This window comes from Papio anubis, chromosome 9, assembly GCF_008728515.1.
Source record: "Papio anubis isolate 15944 chromosome 9, Panubis1.0, whole genome shotgun sequence".
Taxonomy (NCBI): Eukaryota; Metazoa; Chordata; class Mammalia; order Primates; family Cercopithecidae; genus Papio; species Papio anubis.
In genome coordinates, this window is record NC_044984.1 from 15,025,660 (window position 1) to 15,049,806 (window position 24,147).

The window sequence follows — 24,147 nt, forward strand, 5'->3', positions numbered from 1 at the left end:
AACATGCTAACCACTTGGAATTTTTTTGTGGGAGGAATCCGATATTTTGTAAAAACATGTCCAGTGTGAAGTGGTCAAAAACTCCTGGCTGTCTTCCACATTTTTTTTTTTTTTTTTGTGGCATTTCATTGCTGCACTATGCTTATAAGGCAGTAGATGGCTCTCTTGTTAGTGAATTGCCTTCTGTTTTATTCTTTGATTATTCACTCATCAACATATGTTAGACAGGAATTTCTTTAACTCTGACTTACTCCTCTCTGAATGTAAGCTTTTCATTTATCTCAGAGGTATGTATCCATACTATCTGAGACAACCTCTGCCTTTGTTTGTGTTAATGTTTTCAAATTTAGTGCAGTATCATTGATTTTTATACTTTCAAATATGAGTTGACTTATTCTTTATCTCTGAACAGCAGGTCTATCCATTTAGACATCCACGCTTGCAGCCTAGGAGTCATGCTTGGTGCTTTCTTTTTCTCACCTCACATAAATCAGTGAATAAGCCTTGAGAGTTCTCTCTAGACCTCTTTGCTGTGTTTGACATGTCTTCCCTCCATTCTGAGTGCTGCTGTCTTAGGCCACCATCCTCCTCCACAGGGATTACTTCAGCTGTTCCCCGTCTTCTTGACTTTTGTTCCCCTCCAATCTGTTCTCCACGCTGTCGCCACAATTTTTTTTAATGCTAATTTTATTATGGTACTGCTTGCTTAAAATTCCTTCAGTTGTTTCCCTTCGTCTTCATGGTAAAATGTACATTCGTAGATTCTTATTTTAAAAAGGTCTTTCCTAAGACCCTGGCTGTGCCTCTGCCATCTCATTTTTCCGTCACACCATGTTCTCCAGCCATGTAGAATTACTTGCAGTTCTCTGCAGGTGGTGCCATCCAACCTTTTGAGTCTTTGTACGTTCTGTGTCTGCCTCCTGCCTGGAATGCCTTTTGCCCAAATAACTCAACATCTTTGGGTTCTGCACAGGTACCACCTTTTTCAGGAATTATTTCCCCTGATACTGCTTCTCCCCCTACTGTTTGGCTCATTATCTCCTCTGTGTGTCCCCACAGCATTCAATTAAAAGCCCTGTCTTATAACTTATCACATGACATTGTGATTGAGTGTTGAATTTCTAGGTGTCCTTCTAGGAGCCCTATATTTGGAGGAAGATACCTGGTTTCTCTGGTCTTGAATCTGGGCCAGCCATACTCTTAGGTACCTCTCGAATGCTCTGTCAGGCCTAGCAGATCATTCCTTGAACTCTACTGAAAATCAGCCTACTAGTCATCAGTGGTGTTGTTGGTCTGGTCACAGCTGCTGTATCTAGAAAATATCTGCACTTGTCGTCTGAGAGCAAAATCTCAGAAAAACCTAAGGATGAGAAGGGATGGAACACTTTGAACAGTTGTTCATCAGTGATGCTGGCATTTCAAAGATTCATAGTAGAAGACTCACTGTGCCTCTTAGGAACGTGGGAAAAGCCCCTTGGAGGCTACCTGGTGTGCAGGTAACCCCCCTTTTATGCTCCTTGCCAGCACAAGTGATTGTTAGCCCGGGTAACAAAGTAAAAGTTTGGAGACGAATAACAGCAGCCACTTATAGTACATGCTTTGTGGTAGCCACACTGTTGGTTGTACTCATGAAGCTGAGATACTCCTCAGGATCACATCGGAGCCAATCTTGTGATATCTGTTACCCCAGCTGTTATCCTGGTCACAATGAAAGTGTATTCATTCTGGAGGTCAGCCAACCCTGTCCTAACCACAGCACCTACTCCTCATGTGTCTGGAATTTATTCCCTCCAGTGGGTTCTTGGTCTCGCTGACTTCAAGAATGAAGTTGCGGACCCTCGCGGTGAAGACGGTGTGTCCAGAGTTTGTTCCTTCAGATGTTGAGGTGTATCTGGAGTTTCTTCCTTTGGTGGGTTTATGGCCTCGCTGACTTCAGGAGTGAAGCTGCAGACCTTTGCAGTGAATGTTACAGCTCTTAAAGTTGGTGCATCTGGAGTTGTTTGTTCCTCCCAGTGGGTTCATGGTCTCGCTGACTTCAGGAGTGAAGCCACAGACCTTCGCAGTGAGTGTTACAGCTCGTAAAGGTGGCACGTCCAGAGTTGTTTTCTCCTCCTGGTGGGTTTGTGGTCTTGCTGACTTCAGGAATGAAGCCGCAGACCCTCACGGTGAGTGTTACAGCTCATAAAGCTAGTGCAGACGCAAAGAGTGAGCAGCAGCAAGATTTATTGCGAAGAGCAAAAGAACAAAGCTTCCACAGTGTATAAGGGGACCTGAGCTGGTTGCCGCTGCTGGCTGGGGTTCCAAGCTTTTGTTCCCTTATTTGTCCCCACCTATGTCCTGCTGATTGGTGTGTTTTTACAGAGCACTGATTTGTGCATTTACAATCCTTTAGCTAGACAGAAATGTTCTCCAACTCCCCACTAAACCCAGGAAGCCAGCTGGCTTCACCTCTCTGCCTCTAAACAGGATACCCCAACTGCTGTTGGGAATTGGCCAATGACCGCTCTAGCTACTTCCTGCTGGATAGGGGCAAAGAAGGGGCCCTGAAATTGTAGTGTCCTCCAGAGGAGAACTCTTTAGGCCAGTGAAAGGGCCAGCGGGTCAGTTCAGGGGTCCTTGGTAGAAGTTGTTAGTTGAGCTCATTTGGGGTTCCATTTGTAAGACTATAGTTTGGCCTTGATTCTAGAGGAAACAAATTTGACAAGGAGGTTAAAAATAAAGGGCCCAAAGGCGAGTAATAGCAAATGGCTGTCACAGGACCTAGAAAGGGGAGAAGCCAGGTCGCCCAACTCCAGAGGTTGGTAGAAGAGTTTGAAAGGCGTTGTCTGATTTCAGAAGCCTTTTGCTGTAAATGTCGGGTGGTATCTCATACTATCCCCGACTGGTTAGTGTAAAAACAACACTCTTCCCCTAAGAAGGTGCAGAATCCTCCTTTCTCAGCAGTGAAGAGGTCTAGGCCTCGGCGATTTTGGAGAGTCACTGCTGCCAAAGAGTCTATTTGTAGAGTAAGGATAGATTTTGTTATTTCTTGCAAACTGTCTGAGAAATCCTTTGAGAGTGTGTGGTAGTAGGATAATACATGTTACACTGTTAACTTTTAGCAAACTTTACGTTAGTTGAAAACCTTGTAAGTTTGGGATTTTAATTTTTCTTTGCTATTAATGAAACCTCGTTCAGTTCATATTAACTTAGAATTGGTACAGATGACTCCTTCCTGATTCTGTAAGTACTTTAAGATTTGGCTGAGTGCAAACAACTCGCAGGTTTGAGCAGAACAGTTATTAGGCAATTTTACTAACTGCTTCTACAAGAGTTTCCTTATCACTTACTGAATACTCACTGTGTCTTTTTCCCTTAATTGCCTGGGAAGAACCATCTATTGTCCTGTCCTGAAGGGAGTTCCTCCTAGATCTGGTCAGACCTTTGTATGGTAATTAATTATGATTTAGATTTCGTGTTAGGAAACCTGCTGGGTTAAGGATTTTTGGTAGGAAGGCTATGGGCTGTCAGTGGCCTCAGTGCTTTTGGGCTACACTCTTGTTTACACTGACAGCAAGGTGGTGTTGGAGTGTTATAGGGTTACAGAGAAGACCTTCAATTATCAATTATAGGTTTTAAATTTACCCTGGCTTTTAAAGGAATAGGGTACACTGTTTTTTCTTTACCACTTCTATCTCTCTCTTTCTCTGTCTCTGATTTCTTCTTTGTCTCTCTCTTTCCCTCTTTCTCTCTGACTCCCTCTTTGTCTCTTCCTGTCTTTCCTTCTTTGACTTTCTGTCTCTCTGTCTCTTCCTCTCTCTGTCTCTCTTTGACTCTTTCTTTGTCTCTGTCTCTTCCTCTGTCTCCTTCTCTTTGTCTCTCTGTTTCTTCCTCTCTCTCTTTCCTTCTGTCTTTGACTTTGTCTCTCTTTCTCTGTCTATCTCTCTGTCTTTCCTCTCTGCTGGTTTTGGCAGTGTAAGACTGCCACCTCCTTGGGTTTTTGCACTGTGTGCAATAACTCCATGGTTTCCTTGTGGTATTTAATGGGGGTTCCCCCCAGAGGGTAGGAACTCCCTTTCTTTCCATATTGCAGCATGGGCATGTAGGATTAGATAAACATACTTGCTATCTGTATACACATTTATTCTTCTTCCCTTTCCCAGTTCTAATGCTTGGGCAAGTGCCACTAGTTCTGCTAACTGGGCGCTGGTCCCTGGGGGAAGAGGCTTACTTTCAAGTACTGTTACTATGGCATAACCTGCCCTTCGTATCCCATTCTCCACAAATGAACTTCCATCGGTATATAGGTTAAGGGCAGGATTAACTAAGGGGACTTCTAAGAGATCCTCTCGGGTGGCATAAGTCTGGACTATAATTTGTTGGCAGTCATGCTCTATTGGTTCCCCATCCTCTGGGAGAAAAGTGACAGGCTTGAGGGCCACACAAGTACGTATTTGAAGCACTGGTCCCTCGAGTAGTACCTGGTGTCTAAGCAGGTGGTAGTCTGAGAGCCATAAACTTCCTTTGGCACCTAGTATGCCATTTACATCATGAGTAGTCCAGTCAGTGAGGTCCTTTCCTTGTATTATTTTGATAGCCTCTGACACTAAAGACAGCCACCCCTGCAACTACCCATAAACAGTGAGGCCAGCCTTTTCTACTATATCAGTTTCCTTACTTAGGTATGCCACTGGTTATGGGGTTGTCCCACGAGTCTGAGTAAGGACACCAAGAGCTATTCCTGCTCTCTCTGACGTATAAAGAGAAGTTTTGTCCCATGGGAAGACTTAAGGCTGGAGCTTGAATTTGTTCCTTCCAGTGCCTAGACTTCAGGGTTGATTCCCTTCTCAAGCAGGGGACAACAAATGGGTAACTTGTTCCCCATATTCATGTAGACAATAGCTCCAGCCTTGGCTAATATATCTCTCCCTAAGGCATAACAAGAAAGTCATGTGAAAAGAGAAAAGTCTCCCAATTACACCTGAGGAGGTGGGAGAAATACCTGGTTACAGGCTGTCCTAGGATTCCTCGGTTGGTAACGGACCTTGAGGACAGTTGTCTGGGACAGGAGATTAACACTGAGAAGGCCACGCCAGTGTCCAGGAGGAAGTCAATTTCCTGGCCCTCAATGGTTAAATGTACCCAGGGCTCAGTGAGGGTGATGACATGAGCTGGCGCTTGCCCCGGGCACCCTCAGTCCTATTGTTGGATCATCTGGTTGTGGGCTTTTGGCCCAGAGAACCTTTGTCCTCTGAGGCAGTGCACCTTCCAGTGATTGCCTCGGCGTAGTGGACATGGGTGAGGGGGCAACTTCTCATTGGACAATCTTTTTTAAAGTGTCCTTGCAAACCACCCTGATAACAAGCCCCACCAGGTGATTGGCCTGCTCCATTTTCTGTCCTCTTTGAACCACCAAGGTTTGTATGTCTGAGGGCCATGACTAAGGCTGCGGTCTTTCTCTGATCTTACTTTTCCTTTTCCACCTGTTCCTCTTGGTCCCTATTATAGAACACTGAGGTTGCCAGGTTTAATAATGCCTCCACACAAGTATACATATGTAACAAACCTGCACGTTATGCACATGTACCCTAGAACTTAAAGTATAATAATAAAAAAAAATAATGCCTCCAGATTTTGTTCAGGGCCCAGGGCTCGCTTTTGGAACTTTCTTCTGATATCTGCGGCTGATTGGGTAATAAACTTATCTTTTAGAATCAATTGACCATTGAATGAGTTGGGTGACAGGTGAGTATATTTTCTTAAGGCCTTCTGTAGCTGCTCGAGGAAGGCAGAAGGATTTTCTTCCTTTCTCTGAGTTATGGTGGACATCACTGAATAATTCATGGACTTTTTCCTAATTCTCCTTAGTCCTTGTAGAACACAGGTCAGCGGATATTTACGACTCCAGTCCCCGTGATCTGAGTCTAGATCCCAGTGGGGATCCATACTGGGGACGGCTTGCTGAACAGAAGGGAATTTGTCCCTTTCTTCGGCCGTCATTCTATCATTTGCTTGATTAAGATACCAGGTATCTCCAAACTCTCGGGCTGCAGCTAAAGCCACATTCTTTTCATTAAAGGCCAGGGTTTGATCTAACAATAGCATGACATATCTCCATATGAGATTGAATGTTTGCCCTAGACCCTGTAGACATCTATGTACCTATCAGGATCATCTGAAAACTTCCCCAGGTCTGCTTTGATCTGCTTTAAATCAGAGAGGAAAAAGGGGACATGGACCTGCTTTGGGTCAAATTCCCCTCCCCCTACAGCTTGAAGGGGACATGACCAATAGCCTGGGGGTTCTTCTGGTCCCTTGGAGATTTCTTTGCTTGTTTCCTTCTGGGCAGGGGATATTAGAGGAGGCTTATCATTAATAGGAAGGGGAGCTATAGGGAGGCTGGGATATGGGGGTAAGTTGCGAGGTCCTCCTGTGAGATGTAAATTGCAAGCTTTGCATAGTTGTGTATTCTCCTTCAATGAAAAGAAAGCTTGGACATAAGGTATTTCACTCCATTTGTCTTCCCTCTTACAGAAAAGATCAATCTGCAGGATAGTATTGTAGTTTATACTTCCCTCAGGTGGCCGTTTTTCCCCATCAGAGAGAGAATATTGGGGCCAGGCCGTAGTACAGAAAAAATGAGTCACCTCTTTTTCAGGGTTTGTGGATCAAATTGGTCCCAGTGACTTAGCATGTATTTCAAGGGTGAGCCTGTTGATGCCTGAGTGTTTCCCATCTGAAAGACAGAACTGCCCGTGGTTTTGGATTGTTTGGCTCCCCCCAACCCAAGAACCTGCAACGGTCCCTGGACCCTGCTGATTGGAATAGTTGCGCTCACCGATGCAGCAGAAGAAACACTAGTTTTCCTCCTAGACCACAAGGAGGACTGAGAAAGGTCGGATTTAGTGGCCCTTATCGATGCATTCTTGAAAACCTGCACCTTTGCTTGTCCTCCTAGACCAAGAAGAGGAATGAAGAAACTCGGATTTAGTGTCCCTTACCGATGCAGTCTCGAAAAACTGTTAAGAGTCCTAAGTGTTCTCCTGTTAGTATTGGGACTTTACTCCTGTCCTATAAAGATGTTATGCCCCAAAAATGAAGTGGAGGTCCATACTCTGATGGAGGGAGGGGATCTCCAGGGTTGGAAGAGTGACGCCTTTTGTCCTTACTTATATGATAGGAAAGATACCATTTCTGAAGCTCCCCATATCCTAGCTTCAGGAATAGCTTTTGTTAGGCCTGCTAGTCTGAGGAGGGATCCTAAAATTCTTGCTAAGATAGTCCCCCCAACCCCAACAGGGCTTTGGGCAAAAATTATGTCTTTCTGATTGGTGAGCCTGAGTGCCTAAAGAAGGGAACAGAGTCCTGAAGTTTATACTAGAAATCATACTTACAGGAGAAACTAGAAAAGCACCAGAAACAGGGAGTGGTTTTTAGAAGCGGGACTAGCCCAGGAGAAGAGAGGCGAGAGGAAGTTTCTTTGGCAGGCATGAGGACCCAGGAGGCAAGGGTCAGGATAGATAGGATAGATGGGCGAGTCTCGCTTGGGTGACATGACTTTGAGAGTTCCACTCATGGCTGCAAGGTCAGACAACTTGTTGTCAGGACCCCGGGGCTGAATGACTTTCCTCTCTGTCAACCCTCGGCTTAGTCCAGAAGTACAGGAAAAGCGGAAGCTGGTTCCAGGCGAACCAATGCTCCCAACTCCGAAGAGTCGGGGGTTGTTAGAGAGCCCTTTTCCAGAAAGCCTGCCACCCGTGTCTTTAGTCCGGCGGCTGTGCTAGTCACTTTTAACTGGCCGACACATGCCCAATATTTAGCCCCCAAATTCTAAGGAAAAATAGGACAGAATAGCAAGTAAAAGGAGTCCGACGGTACTTACCACTTGGTGATTGTCACTTCATGGTCGCCAGAATGTGTCCGGAATTTATTCCCTCCGGTGGGTTCTTGGTCTCTCTGACTTCAAGAATGAAGCTGCGGACCTTCGCGGTGAGGGTTACAGTTCTGAAAGATGGTGAGTTGGAGTTTGTTCCTTCAGATGTTCAGATGTGTCCGGAGTTTCTTCCTTCCAGAGGGTTCGTGGTCTCGCTCACTTCAGGAATGAATCTGCAGACCCTCGTAGTGAGTGTTACAGCTCTTAAAGTTGGTGCGTCCGGAGTTGTTTATTCCTCCCAATGGGCTCGTGGTCTCATGACTTCAGGAATGAAGCCATAGACCCTCGCGGTGAGTGTTACAGCTCATAAAGGTATTGTGGACCCAAAGTGTGAGCAGCAGCAAGATTTATTATGAAGAGCAAAAGAACGAAGCTTCCACAGCATGGAAGGGGACCTGAGCAGGTTGCTGCTGCTGGCTGGAGTGGCCAGCTTTTATTCCCTTATTTGTCCCCGCCCACGTCCTGCTGATTGGTCCATTTTATAGAGCGCTGATTGGTCCATTTTACAGAGTGATGATTGATGCATTTTTACAGAGTGCTGATTGATGTGTTTACAAACCTTTAGCTAGACACAAAGCGCTGATTGGTGCGTTTTTACAGAGTGCTGATTGGTGCGTTTACAGTACTTTAGCAAGACACAGAGCGCTGATTGGTGCATTTACAATCCTTTAGCTAGACAGAAACGTTTTCCCAAGTCTCTACTCGACCCAGGAAGTCCAGGTGGCTTCACCTCTCATGATATGAATATGGTATTAGGTCATCATGCTTTGGAAGCTCTGTCCCACCCTCCAGCCATCCTCTCCACAGAAAACAATGTGATTATAAACATGTCCCTTTATTTCTTCCTTCTGCTTGTTTCTCTGTTCATGTTGTTTATCCACTTCATTTCTTCATTTCAGCAGTGTTTATTGAGCACTTACTGTGAGTAATAAAACTGTATTCATGGTGTGCTTTACCAGGTACATTGAAATAATATTCCTTAGTCCTCACATCAGTCCTAGAGTGGAAGAAATCTAAGATTGTGTGACTTGCTTAAGGTCACAAAACTAATAAATAAACTGTATCACTATTTCAGCACCTGAGTCTTCTGGCTCCAGGTTTATTGCTGTTTCATTTGTAACACAGCTGTTTCCCAAGGCACATGCTAGATTTTATCATGAATGAAAGACACAATCTTTGTGAGGCATAATATATGAAAGCATGTAGCATACTTCCTGGCCTGTAGTTTATACTTCCTACTCTGTTAAGAAGATATATAATAGAATTGAAGTATTAATTTTCAAGTATTTTTTATATTCTTGTCCCAAATTTTGTATGTAACCTGCACAAAATAATCCCCCAAAAAGTAATTAAAAAATTTCTGACTAAATTCAGTATTCTACTTCTGTGGTGTTGTAAAATAAGTTTTTTTTTTTTTTAAATCAATTTCATTGAGGCACATTTGCATTAAGTAAAATTCAGGTGTTATGTAGACAGTGTGATGAGTTTGGCAGTTTGAAAACACCTGTAACCACTACTCCCTTCAAGACACAGAACATTTCCATCCTCCTTGAAATATCCTTTGTGTCCCTTTATAGTCATTTCCACTCAGTTCACCTGCCGTCCCTGCTGCAACCACGTTTCTACTATTATCACCATGCTTAGCTTTGCCAGTATTAGAACATTATCTAATCACATAGTGTGAACTCTTGTGCGCTTCATTTTTGGTTGTTTTTGCCCTCACTAAAAATAATAGATGGGAGATCTTAAGGAGTTTGCCTAGAAGTATTTCATTGTGTTAGTATACTGAGTTGCTAAAATTATTGACAAAATATTGTTTGTAATATGTTTTTCTATTCTCATATCTGTGGGATCTGTAGTTATATCTCTTTCTTTATTCCCGATATTGGTCATTTTTGTTTCCTTTCCTGTTGTTATTTTTGTTTTCTTTCTTTCCCCTCTGCTTGTTCATGCTAAGACTTTGCCAATTAATCTTTTTGAAGGGCCAATTTTTTATTTTGTTGTTGTTTTTTTTCATTACTTTTTGGTTAAAGGTATTTTCTAATTTCGCTTGTGATATCTTTTGTTATTTAGAGTGTTATTTACAACGAGATATTTACTTTCCAAATATTTTGTGCTTTTATGGATATCCTATTGTTGCTTTATAATTTAAGATTCTGTTATCCTCAGAGAGTATCCATTGTAAGAATCTTTTGTCATTTGGAATTAACAGTTAATTTGTAGCTCATTTTATGGTTATATTTAGTTATATGCTTTAAGTGCACTTAAAAGAATGTGTATTTCAGATATTAGAGCAAATGTCAGATCAAATTGGTTGATAATGTTTTTCAGATCTAGTTTTGTTTTCTTTTTGGTCTACTGGTTCTATTTATTACTGAGAGAGTGTTAAAATCTCCAAACATTATTGTGGATTTGTCCGGTTATCCCTTTCGCCTGTCAGTTTTTTCATCGTGTATTTTGGAGCTCTCGTTATGTACATACACCTTTAGGATTATTATGTTTACCTGCTGAAGTAGCACATTTGTCATTATGAAACGTCCCTTTTTATCTCTGATACTAGTCCTTGTCTGAAGGTCTACTAATGATATTCATCTGGCCACACCAGCTTTCTTGTGTTTAATACTTGCATGGTATATATTTTTTCCATCTTTTTATTTTCAACTCATCTGTGGCTATATATTTAAAATGTATCTCTTGTAGGCATTTCTTTTCTAATCTAGTGTGACAGTTTCTACTTTTTAGAGTGTTTTATTCATTGACATTTCATATAATTATTGATACGGTAGGAGTTAAGTCTGTCACCTTGCAAACTTTCTCCTATTTGTTTGAATCTATTTTTGTTTCCTCTTTTCTTGCAACCTTTTGGGTTCATTAGCTCTTTTGTAACATTTTGTATCTTCTGTTGACTTTTTATCTAGAAACTCTTTGTACAAAATTTTTAAGTGGTTGCTCTAACAATGTGCATCCTTAATTGATCACAGTCTAATTAGAATTAATGTTGTTTCACTATACATGTCACAAATGGAAGAACCTTACAACAGTTTAATTTACATCCTCATTGGTTCTTTGAGTTATTTTAGTATTCTTCTTTTCTATATATCTTACAAACCTCTTATTACAGTGATACGACTTTTTTAACAGTCACTTGTCTGTTGAGGACATTAAGAAAGAAAAAACTAAGATAAGCTAGTATTTTATGTTTTCCCTAAATGTATCCCTTCAGTCTTTATTTCTTCCTACAAATATGAGTTTCCATCTTGTATAATTCAGTCTGGGAAGCTTCCACGGGTATTTTTTGCAGTACAGGTCTGCTGGTGATGAGTTCTTTCTGTTTTTTTTTCATCTGAAAGTATCTTTATTTCACCCCCATGTTTTAAGGATAGTTTGCTGAATATAGAGTTCTGGGTTGAGCATTTTCTTATTTCGGCCTTTAAATAAATCATTCAATATCTTGGCATCTCATTTCTTCTGTTTCTTTGTATGTAACATCTTATCTTACTGTGGCTATGGTCAATCAATATTTTCCTTTTGTCTTTTTTTTTTTCCCCCAGTAATTTGACCACGATCAACCTAAGCATGGTTTTCTTTTTATGTATCCTAAACTTTTCTGAGCTGCTTGGATTTGGAGTTTGATGTTTTCTATCAGTTTAGGACATTTTCAAAACCATATATATATATTTTTTGTTTTTGTGGGTTTTTTTTGTTTGTTTGTTTTGTTTGTTTTTTGAGACAGAGTCTGGCTCTGTCACACAGACTGGAGTGTAATGGGGTGATCTCAGCTCACTGCAATCTCAACCTCCTGAGTTTAAGTGACTCTACTGCCTCAGCCTCCCAAATAGCTGGGATTACAGGCGCACACTGCCACACCTAGCTAATTTTTGTATTTTTAGTAGAGATAGGGTTTCACCATATTGGCCAGATTGGCCTCAAACTCCTGAACTCAGGTGATTTGCCCACGTTGGCCTCCCAAAGTGCTGGGATTACAGTTGTAACCCACTGTGCCCAGCCAAAAACCATATTTTTAAATGCATCTTCTACCCCATTCTATTGGTCTTTCCTTCTCGGACCCCAAGTACATGAGTGTTAGACTACTTGATATCCTATAGGTTACTGAGGTCCTGTTTATTTTTAATCTTCTTTTCTCCTCTATTCTCCTGATTGGTTACATGGATCTTTATTCAAGTTCTTTTGTCACAGGATCTTTAGGGTGTTGCTTTGCTAGTCAGAAACCTCCGTGCGCTTCTGCTTGAGTTTTGCTCCTGGCTGCTGGGCTTGTTCTGCCCACTTGGCCTGGCAGGCTGCACTTGGCTCGCACTACTGGCCTGGATCCCACAGCTGCCAAGGGCAAGCCAGGCATGGAGTGGCAAGGGATGTGTGAGTGAGTGCACGCAAGGTCCGGCCACTACGCACAGCCAGGTGCATCAGCTGCAGCAGGGCAAGCAGCTCCAGATGCAGGCTCCATGTGAGGCTGTGGCTGGACCGGATGTACCACAAGCAGCTTCCACTGCAGGCACCAGCATCTGGACAAGGGGAACATAATGATGCCCAAAAACTTGGAGACACCGGGAACCACAGAGCCCCAAAGAAGGTGTTACAGCATGTCACAGGCCTAGCTGGGGGAGCCCTGAGGTCTGGGCTCCCAGAAGGGCTGCCACTCCTTCTTCCTTCTCATTGCCTGCACTGTGGTGAGTTGGGGACGTGTTTCAGGCCTGTTTGTGTTACAGTTCTTTCAGTCCCGCCATTTGGTGGGTCCTGAGTTCTTGTCCTATGTCCAGGAAGAATAAAGTACGTGGACAACTGGAGGGTGAGCAAGGCACAGAGGAGCTTCATTAAGCAACAGAACAGCTCTCAGGAGACCCAAAGCGAGTAGCTCCTTTCTGCAGGCAGGTCGTCCCAACAAGTGTCCAGCTCTCAGGGGAGAGGAAACCTGTAGTGGGTAGATGCTTTTTGCAGGCAGATCATCCCTGTGAGTGTCTGTGAATCTGACTGAGTCTGAGGTTTTTATGTGCTCAGAATGAAGGAAGTGCATGCTGATTGGTCCATGGGCAGCCATGGATGGGCCTGGAAAAAGCACCATCCGATTGCCTGAATGGTCATCAATGAAGTTCTCACTCCAGGCTGCGGCCTTCACCCAGACCTGGCAGCCTGGCTCCCAGGCTTCAGGCCATCCCTGGCTTGAAGGTGGGGCTTCACCAGGGACCCATCCCTTCCTGCCTAGGAACCTGTCTGCCTCCTGCCACCATCATCTTGTCGTCCATGGCACCCAGGCTGTTCACACTGAGGGGCGCCTGCAGGCCCGCACCAAGCTTCCGTCAGCCCCTCGGCCTTTCTCCTATGCTTGTTGTCACCCAAAGTCCAAAGGGGGACCAAGGTGGGAGGCTGGCGTGTCAGCGCTGCCCTGAACGCGTGCACACTCAGCCAGGTTGTGGCAGCACCCAGGCTCAGCCACAACTTTGCTTCACACTGGAGCAGGCGCCAGGAGCAGGGAGAGGCCAAGGAGTGGGACCAGGTACTTCTGAGCCCGCAGGGGTAAAAGGCTTTCCAGGCTCCTAAGAGCACAGGGATGCCTAGGTCTGGAGATGTGGCTGGGTGACTGCAGCTGCCCCTGAGAGCATGGGACTCCTGCCCTACCAACATGGTAGAGGGTGGGGCTCCAACCTGTTCCCAGCCCTCACTAGCTCCATGGAGTGCGCAGCCCCAGCCATGCCGCCCCCGCTGCAGCTGGCGTCCCCACCGCGACTGCTTCAGACAGGCCACTGCTGCCATCACTTAGATCCTTGTTTTCTATTTCAGATCAGCTTTTAAGCCCATCCAGCGAAATGTATCCTGCTGTACATTTTTAGTTTAGTATTTCCATTTGATTCTTTTTTATAATTTTTATTTCTCTACTGACATGTCCCCACTTTTTCACTGGTTGAGATCATATTTTTCATTAAGTACTTAAGTATATTTGTAATAGCTGATTTAAAGCCTTATGTGCTAATTTGTACAGCTGGGTTATTTCAAGGGTCTGTATTTTGAGCTTTTAATTTTTTAGTGCCTGAGTTTTATTGTTATTTATAGCAGGAGGGCAAGTCTGGTGACATTCTGTCTGTTATTCTTCTCTGTTTTTGTTTTCCCATTAATTTAGAATCAGAATCTCAAAGGGAAACGTTTGTCATTACATTCGTAATTTGTTTTATATTTTTTGTAGCCATTTAGATTATGGCCAAAAAGAAATTCTTTGAAGAGAGACCAGGTAGCGATTACCTAACTATGTTATGTATTATACACCATTGTAAGTAAAATTCTGTTAACCAGCTTTGGTCAACTGAATGTTAGTAGTCTAAACTGTAAGGATTATTGGTTTAATCTTGTTTAGAAATCTTTCAAAATGTTTTAGAGGAAGGAACACAGTCAGTAAGAAAACCAGAACTCTTGTTGTATCTTGCATATTTTGTGACCTTGAACAAATAAATTAATCTGGTTATCAATTCAAATGCAGCAAGGTATGTGAATGCTTCATAAACTGTAAATGAAGTACTTTGCAAGTTATTGAAAAACAATAGTATACCTTCCTTCCCCATCCTGTGTCAATAAGAAAGGAAACATAATGAAATCTTTTTTTTTTCTATACTCTTACAAGGCATTATTTAGAGCATAACCTTTCAAAACCATTTGGTGTAGCTGTAGGGGAGACAAATGACATTGAGCTGGATTTCTTTCTGTCCGGATCCCAAAGCTTACTATATTAGCAGAATTGTTCAATGAATCTTATATTTGAACTTACTTTGCTAACACTTGCCTCTGTATTCAAAAAGAAAGGTATAAAAAGAATGATTAATTGAGAATCACAATTAGATGTGGTCCAGTTAATTATATGTTTATGGTACACTACTTTCCATGTTTATTTTTTTATTTTATTTTTAACTTTTAAGTTCAGGGGTACAAATACGGGTTTGTTACATAGGTAAACTTGTGTCACGGGGGTTTGTTGTACAGATTATTTCATTACCCAGATGTTGATCCTAGTATCCATTCGTTGTTTTTTTCTGATCCTCTTCCTCCTTCCACCCTCCACACTCCGAAAGGCCCCAGTGTCTGTTATTCTCCTTGATGTGTCCATGTGTTCTCATCATTTAGCTCCCACTTGTAAGTGACAGCATTTGGTATTTGGTTTTCTGTTTCTATGTCAGTTTGCTAAGGATAATGGCCTCCAGCTCCATCCATGTCCCTGCAAAGGATATGATCTCATTCTTTTTTTATGGCTGCATAGTGGTCCATGGTACATACATGCACCACATTTTCTTTATCGAATCTGTCATTGATAGGCATTTAGATGGATTCTATGTCTTTGTTATTGTGAATAGTGCTGCAGTGAACATATGCATACATGTGTCTTTACGATAGAATGATTTATATCCTTTTGGGTATATTCACAGTAATGGAATTCCTGGGTCGAATGGTCTTTAGGTCTTTGAGGAATCGCCATATTGTTTTCCACAATGGCTGAACTAATTTACACTCCCACCAACAGTGTAAAATAGGTCCTTTTTCTCTACAACCTCGCGGGCATTTGTTATTTTTTGACTTCTTGATTGTAACCATTCTGACTGGTGTGAGATGGTATCTCATTGTGGTTTTGATTTGCATGTCTCTAATAATCAGTGATATTGAACTTTTTTTCATAATTGTTGGCCACATGTATGTCTTCTTTTGAAAAGTGCCCATTCATATCCTTTGCCCACTTTTTAATGGGGTTGTTTGCTTTTTCTTGTAAATTTGTTTAAGTTCCTTAGAGATGCTGGAAGTTAGACCTTTGTTGGATGCATAGTTTGCAAAAATGTTCTCCCATTCTGTAGGTTGTCTGTTTACTCTGTTGATAGTTTCTTTTTCAGTCATGTCTATGTAACAGTTCTTTTAAGTTTTTTATTTTGGACGCCATAGCAGCAACATCAGCTCTTCAGACATGTACCTAAATAAAAATCTTTTAACTGGCAGTCACTTAATCAGCAGCTATAATTATCCAGAACCAAGGCAGGAACCAGAAACAAATAAAAGCATTTTAAATAGATGAAAAATATATAATCTAATCTATAATACAACAACGTCATCATAGCTAAAGTTTTTTGAGCATTTACTGTGATTTGGACAGTGTTTCGAGGATCTATGCACATTTACATTTAATCTTCACAGCAACCCTATGAAGTAGGAACTCTTATATGATACTATTAGAATATTAGTCAGAAAGATCTTTTTGCTGTTGTTCTATATGGTCATTGTTGGTGTTTGGAAACATTCCAGGTACTTCTGTCTTTGTTTTACCAGTTCCTCTCTCTGTTACAGCTTTGTCCCCACTCCTTGGCCATTTTAAAAGATTTAAATAAAATTTCTGTACTCTGTCAAACCTCCTATTGATCATGCAAAGGCAGAATTAATTGATCATGCTGTTATACTCTTAGGACAATTGTAAATACCAGTAGCATTTGTAACATAGTATCAGCATCAATTGTTTTACCTGTTAGATTTTTTTTTTGCCCCAAAACCGTGATCTTCCCTGAGGCTAAGGACCGCACCTTCCTTAACTGTATTCCTCTGCAATTAACTATCAAGCCTGGCATATAGTAGAGCCTAATAATATATTTCCATATACACCAATGAATGAGTGAAAGAGAGAAAAAAGAAATAAGGAAAAGTGAAAAGAGGCAAAGAGAAATTTGAAAATTTAGATGCCTCTTTCCAGATGTGCCAAAATCTTGTAGAGTTTGAACATGTTATTTTAGAGAGAAACTTTTATTTTAGTTGAACAAAAAGAGAGATAGTTTATATTTTAACAAGGATATTGTATTTCTAAAGCAGTGTAAGGTATTACAAGGATACTAATGATCTGTAAGAATGTGGAGATGGATCTGGAGGCAAGGAAGAACCAGGGAGAACTTTTTGCTTTGGTTTTGGGGTTGAAGAAAAATTGATCTTCCATGTACATTAGTGGAAATGTGATGAGGGAAGTGCAAAGACAGGAGGAACTAAAGTAGGAGCAAACAATTTGAAGGGAGTATAATCAGAGAAGAAAAAAGAGAGCTATACTTTTTTTCATTGAACAATCCAAGAACAAGATGATAGGAAATAAGATAGGGAAACATGCTTACAGAAAAGAGAAGTCTAAAGCAGGTCAATCTACTGCTAAGGGATTTCAGCCCAGCAAATGCACACATTAAGAATAATGCCAGAATGTAGAAAAGTGGCTTTATCTTTCAGTAGCGGTGGACTGTTCGCACACACGCAACAGCTAACAAGCTCCGCTCTGAAGTTATTCTAGACCTTATCTTTGGAAATAATGCAGGCATGATAAATAAGGTTGGAGTAGAAAAGCACTAAAGATGCAATCATAATGTCATCAGGTTTGAATTGCTGATGAAGATCTGTGGGAAGAGTACTAACACAAAAATATGGGGCTTGAGAAAAGCAGACCTTGAAGGAATACAAAATGAGTTTTGAACTTGGCTGGAATTTTGCAACGTGTAGAAAATGAAACATGAAAAAGGTAGAATCCAGGGGAGGGAACATTCAAAATTCAACCCAATAAGATCAAAGTAATACAGAAACAATGAGAGGAAGCAGAGAAATAGGAGAATATAGGGGAAGCCGTTAAAAAATAAAATAAAGGGGGAAAGTAGTGGAAAACTTGCTATGACTGAATGAAACCAAAACACTAAAAAAATGCGGTGATTAATAGCAAATTAATATCTAAGATTTTAAAAAATATATTTTTGAAAATTTAAATATGCATCGAAGAGTAGAGTAAATGCCAATGTCAATTTATTTTTCTAAAGATTGTCACAAGTCACATGGAGTCCCTCATCTTAGGCTGCAAGTCTTTGTATACTCAAGGAGTATTGATCCGGATGGCACATCTAGACTCCTGTAGTGTTGTGGCCCTTTTTTTTTTTTTTTTTTTAAGTAAGGTCTTGTCTTTCATAGGAAAAAGCATTTAATTTATGAAAAAGTAGGCTACAACTGAAAGTCATCACTGGGGAAAGCATTAAGACCATAGTTTGTATTGGGTTAAGAGATAAAAGATTTAAAGTGTAAATTTATTTACAGTCCCTTAAACTAGCCCTGGAAATTAGACTACTTATAGGTTGAAAACTAATTAACTTGCTATCTCATCCATGGAATAGATTTAAATTCAGGTCCCCAAGCAAAAATTTTATAGTTTACCCCCACCTGGCCCCTCGCTGTCCGTTGTTGAGTGGAAAACACAGAGCTCTGCAGAGGAAAGAAGTTATCATGTTTTCTGGCTTCCCAGAAAACATGCATATCCTTCTAAACAAAAGGTACATGCATATCCTTCTAAACAAAAGGTTGTATCCTTTGGTACATGCATATCCTTCTAAACAAAAGGTTGAGTATATGACATACATTTAAACATAAAATGTTTTCTTTGTTTCTTCATGGTTGGCCTTCTGTGAAAAAAGAAAAGGAGAAAGAGAAAAGAAAAAGTTTGTAAGCTTAGTTTTTTTTATGTGGCATTTATACTGGTCTGTGTAAAATTTTACTGTATGAAATTGTGAAAAATGTAGCCCAACATATTCCAAAATCACAGAACTGCTTCCTGCAGACCTAGTTTGCCTAGAAAAATTCACAGGTGCAAAGGCTGGTACATAGTAAGTGCCTGGGACGTGCTTACTGATAGATTCAGATATCACGCATATATATACAGGGACATCAATAGATATATTTGTAATCAACTTATATAAAAACCAATTTTTAAATAAAGCTGTATTTTCCCATTAAACATTAAGGGATTTTATTTTCTAAGTGAAATTGTGGCACATGACATAGAGGCTAGACCTGTGTTCACATGTCTGAGATTCTGTTATTCCTTTATCTGTAATTCCTAACATTTTAACTCTTGGTTATTTATTCCTTAATGTCTGTGCCACATAGTTACTGATCGGTTAGAAAATTCTTAAAATGGTGGGAATTGGAATCCTTGAATGGATCCCTCAGTATATTGTACCAGGTAGATGCTTGATTATGCATATTTATTGAATGAATAAATGAAAAAAGAGTAATGAATCATGTGAAGTTGGTAGTTTATAAATTCTTTCTGCAGTAATCCCAAGAGGGAGGGAGGGAGGAGAGGTATCTTATTATCATCTTTTAGTAGATGAAAACCTGAAGCTCAGATGTTAAGTGACTAGACCAAGGCTACACACTGAGTAAGTGGCAGAATTTTCTGAAGAACTTTTGACTCTAAACGCCATGCTTTTATTAATGCGCAATCCTGCTCTCTATCCTGCAATTGGTCTGTATAACAGATAATATTTACAAGCTGTGCTTAACTTTTGGAGGCACAGATGTATTTCTAGAGGCCCTGAATGAGATTGTATGTTGCACTTTACTTTTCTATCGAGGGCAAGAGAAGGAAGACATAATGGTAAGGTGTTTCTATAGAGAGGCAAGGTGTTTGCAGAAATTTATAGGGGTTGGTGAACATGAAATCAATATAAAAAAAAAATGACAGCACGCCCAGGGCCACCTGCCTATGATTGGCCCACAGTAACTCCTTGTTGAAAAGAAAAGGTAGGGTGCCCAGAGCTAAAATATCTCTTCTCAGGCAGCTTCCACTGTTTTTTGTGTTTACCTGCTCTGTTGATGTCCATGTAGTGATGCACTTAGAAAATTAACCAGGGTTGTGATACAACTGCCACTTGAGTTCTGTCCTTTTTTTTTTTTCCCCAGATTCCCTTACCTAGGGTGCCGAGAGAACAACTAGGGAGTGACAAGAAAATCAGATCTTTCTCTTTTCCACCTGATGGAGGAGTAGGAGAGATGTCAAAGCTGAAGACAGTCTGAAAATGAAGGAACAGAGTAGGGAGGATGGAAGGGGTATGGGAGAATGGAAGTGGTATCAGAATATTTAGAGGGAAGTCACAGCACAGGATGAGATACATTGAACCCTTCTCATGAAGAGTGGTTGGAAAGAAAGTGGACATCTAATTAGTAAGAGGAAAATCTTTGGGGTTGTAATACTATGTTCAAATACTTGCAAGATTTTCCTGATAAAGGAAGATTTTTCTCTGTTAACTCAAAGTAGTAGGACTAGGACCAAATTTTAGACATTGTGGGAAGATGGCTTTTGAGCTAGTTATTATAGGAAGAATTTCGTCAGTGTCTGAATCACCTGGAAATTGGATGCGCCACATCAGGAGGTAGATGTTCGAGACATAGGCTGAATGAGCCTGATGGAGCTACACTAAAACAGACTCAGCAAACATTAGAGATGCCTTGTCTTTCAGAGTTTATGTGATTCTGTGCAGAAGAGAAAATTATTTTATACGCGCGCACACACACACACAGAGTGTGTATGTGTGTGTGTAATTTAAGAGTAGATTACAATCCGTATATGCAGGGCCCCAAAATATAGAATACACAGGAAAAGAGGAGTGTATTAGTTTCCTAGGCTTGCTGTAACAGAGTACCACAAACTAGATGGCCTTAAGCAACAGAAATGTATTCTTATGGTTCTGGAGGCCAGAAGCCCGCAGTCAGGGTGTCAGCAGGCTTATGCTCCCTCTGAAACCTGTAGGCAAGCCATCCTTGCTTATTGTGGCTTCTGGTGTTTGCCAGCAATGCTTGACGTACCTTGGCTTTAGATGGATCACTCCAGTCTCTGCCTCTGTCACTAGATGGCTGTATTCCCTTGGTGTGTCTCTGTCTGTGTCTCTTCTCTTCTCATAAGGAAACCAGTCATGTAATGGCCCACCTTACTCAATAAGACCTTATCTTAACTAATAACATCATCAGTGGACCTCTTGCCAAATAGGGTCTCTTCCTGAGGTATTGGGGGGTGAGATTTTGACGTTTCTTTTTGGGGGATACAATTCAAAGCAAGGAGAAATAGGATTCTTGCTCTATGGTCTTCTTATTTTCTGTTAAGAAGACCTGAAGAAGTTAGAGAAAAATATTTTGACTCAAACCCAGCAAACTTGAATTCAGGTACAAAAGATTGATTTTTCCCTCTCAGCAATGTTGGATGGTTTTGTGGATAGGGGAAATCTAGTAGATATTAAATATTTTTATCTGCAAAAAGCATTTGGTAAGGTTCTCAATGGGAGATTAATGGCTAAAATAAAGAATGAGGCATTAGGAGATAAATTTGCTTATGAGCAAGAGACAGATAGTAACAGTAGAAGGAAATACTTTTTAGATTGGAAAGGAGTGACATATAGCACAAGCCAGGAATCAGTTTTGGGACCTATGGGTTTTTCACTTTATTTTTATTGGACTTTGTAATAAAAATACAGATCTTCAAACAGTCCAAGACAGAGTGAGTAATACTACAAGCATCAGTAATCAAAAGTTATTCTCTATCATAAACTAAATGACTGATAATAAATACTGACACAAGACTACACAATGTACCATAATATTATAAAATGGAGCAGGCGATTCTCTTGTGTTCTCTTTTCCTCTGCATGGGTGAATATTTCTTTATTTGCTTTTTAGAAAAAATATTTGCAGGCTTCTAACATTACTTTATAAGCCAAATGAATGAAAAAAATGATTTTTCTTTAAATTGGAAAGATATGTTAACAGGAAAAAATTGTTTGAAGCAAGACAAAGGTTATATTGCCATCACTAGAATAAAGAAATGAGGGACCCTGTGTGTTAAATTGCTCAGCAAGCTGTTCGGTAAAAATACTTGAGTTAGGGGGTGTTCTTGAAATCATCAGCTTATTCTGCAGTCATGACTTTAATGGAAGCCTATGCAAAAAAGTCATTATTAGAATGAGGAAACTACATATCTAAAGACAGGGAAATATAGCATGAAACTTTTTTCTTTTCTTTTTTTAAATTTTAACGTGGCTCTTTAAAAAATCCATAAAATCCATTGATTGTATATGTAACGTTTAGTCTGTCCAGCAGCTAGTAAATTATGTGGAGAACATACTTTTCAAATTGAACTTTTGCCTGTCACCCCTTTTGTCAAAAATCACTAAAAGGTGTTTACAAATTCATTGCCTTTTCCCCATTATTTGTACATTGTCAGATATAAGCCAAGAGAAAGAGAACAAATAAACATTTGAAAGTTAACTCAGAGAAATTGTAAATGCTTAGAAAACTATAAAAATTATAAAGTACAAAGAAGCTTCATTAACCTCAAACCTCTCATTTTGCAGGTGAGTAAACCGAAATCCAGAAAGGTCAAATTCATGAGAAATTTGCCTGAGGACAAATAACTAAAGTCAGAACACAGAGTCTAGAACAAGGTTCTCAACCTGGGCTGCACATTAGAGTTTCCTGACAAGCTTCTTCAATGAACTGTTGCAATGATCTTCCTACCAGAAGATCTGATTTCAGTGGTCATGAACGGAACCAAGGAAATTCATACTTTGCAAAACATGCATTTTAAAACTTCTCCAGGTGCTTCTGCTGTGTGGGCAGGAATGAGAACCTCTGATCTAGGATCTAGCTTTCCCGATGTTAACACAGGAATTTTATGTATGTATGTATGTATTTATTTATTTAGAGATAGAGTCTAGCTCTGTCACCCAGGCTGGAGTGAATGACCCGATCTCGGCTCACAGCAACCTCCGCCTTCTGGGTTCAAGTGATTCTCCTGCCTCAGCCTCTCGAGTAGCTGGGATTACAGGCATGCGCCGCCTCACCCGGCTAATTTTCTGTTTTTAGTAGAGATGGGGTTTCTTCATGTTGGCCAGGCCGGTCTCGAACTTCTGATCTTAGGTGATCCACCCGCCTCAGCTTCCCAAAGTACTGGGATTACAGGTGTGAGCCACCACATCCGGCCTAACACAGGAAGTCTTTCAACTCACATTTGTAGTTCAGAGATTACTTTAAAGAACTTCAAATTCTGAGGTAGGAAGCACCTTTAGCATAGGCAGTCCACAGTTAACAAACCAATTGTTCTAGTAGTTATTTTCATTGCAGTGTGCTTATTTGGACCGCTGAACTTAAATCTGCAAAGAAACAAGATTGTATCTTGTTGTTTGGTCTCTAGGCCAGCCCCGAGATTAGCGTACAGAATAACTGAAATGTTGCCCTGTGTCAGTTGCACTATAGGTCCTAACCAATGCATGTACAGTGTTTTTCTAAGAGCAAGAATGTATATTTTTAATTTAGGTCTCTCAGGACATTTTTAATTCTTGTACCGTTTTTATAGCGCTATCAAGATTTCTCCTCCTTTCATCTTCAACATATTAGATTCAGGATTTGAATAGGGAGTTCCCCAATTTCAAACTGTGTCGGGGAATGGGAGGAAATGAGGGATGGAGGGATGGTGAGGGCTGGAGGGAAGACTGAGGCACTATGGGAGAGAGGAGGAGGCCAGTCAAGAACAGAAGGGCCAGGGTTCTCTGCCATCAGTACCTGGGGATATTTCTTTCCCTCGAATGGGTTCATCCAAGTATTTGATGAAGGCATAATGTTTATCAGACACTATTCTAGGCTTTGGAGGAGGATTAGAAGAGAGAATGGAGAGAGTAAAGTACGCATAAGTTCCTGGCCTTAAAAAAGTGACATTATCTCTTAGTGTGGTGAAGAAGTGAAAAATAGGGTTTCTGATTTGTCATTTTGGGAAAGCAGGCGATGTAGGAACACGTTTTCCAAGCACTGCAGGAACACAGCTTACCTTCTGTGGAGGAGTCACAGAAGAATTCCCAAAGCAAGTGGCATTTGTATAGGAGTCGTTAGGTGCAGATACAGAGGAAGGCATTTCGGGCTGAGAGTCACTGGCTCTTTTATACAGAGATGTGAAAAAACATGTCATGGTGAGAAAGCTGGTCTGGTTGGGCTGGAGAGTAAATGGAAAGTGGCAGGAGAGGCGGGGATAAAGCTAGTAAATAGCTTGGAGTTTAAGGCCATGCTAAAGAACTGAAGTTTCCTATTTGGGGGTATAGAAAGATTTTAGCCTGAGAAATGAATATTTGAGTAGGTCATTCATCCATTTATTCATTCAGTTGTTAGAATTTATTGGAAGTTTGCTGTATGTCAGATACTGGATGACAAAGATGATTATGACACCCTCAATCCAGACGCTTTGTAGAAACGGAGCAGTGATCGGATTTTCATTTTAGGGACATAACCTTTGGGCAATGTGTTTAGGTTGGAGACAGGAAGGCCATTAGGAAGCTGCAGTAACACTTCAGCTGACCATTACGAACTGCTGAACTGAGATGCAACGCAGTGGGTATGGAGCAGAGTAGATGCCTGTGGGACATATCAGGGGG

General features: G+C 40.9%; 1 protein-coding gene across 3 annotated transcripts in view; it reads left to right on the forward strand.

Annotated features, from left to right (window-relative positions):
- DERA (deoxyribose-phosphate aldolase) overlaps positions 1 to 24,147 on the forward strand; it is a 201,903-nt gene that overhangs the window by 66,380 nt on the left and 111,376 nt on the right. The window lies entirely within an intron of this gene.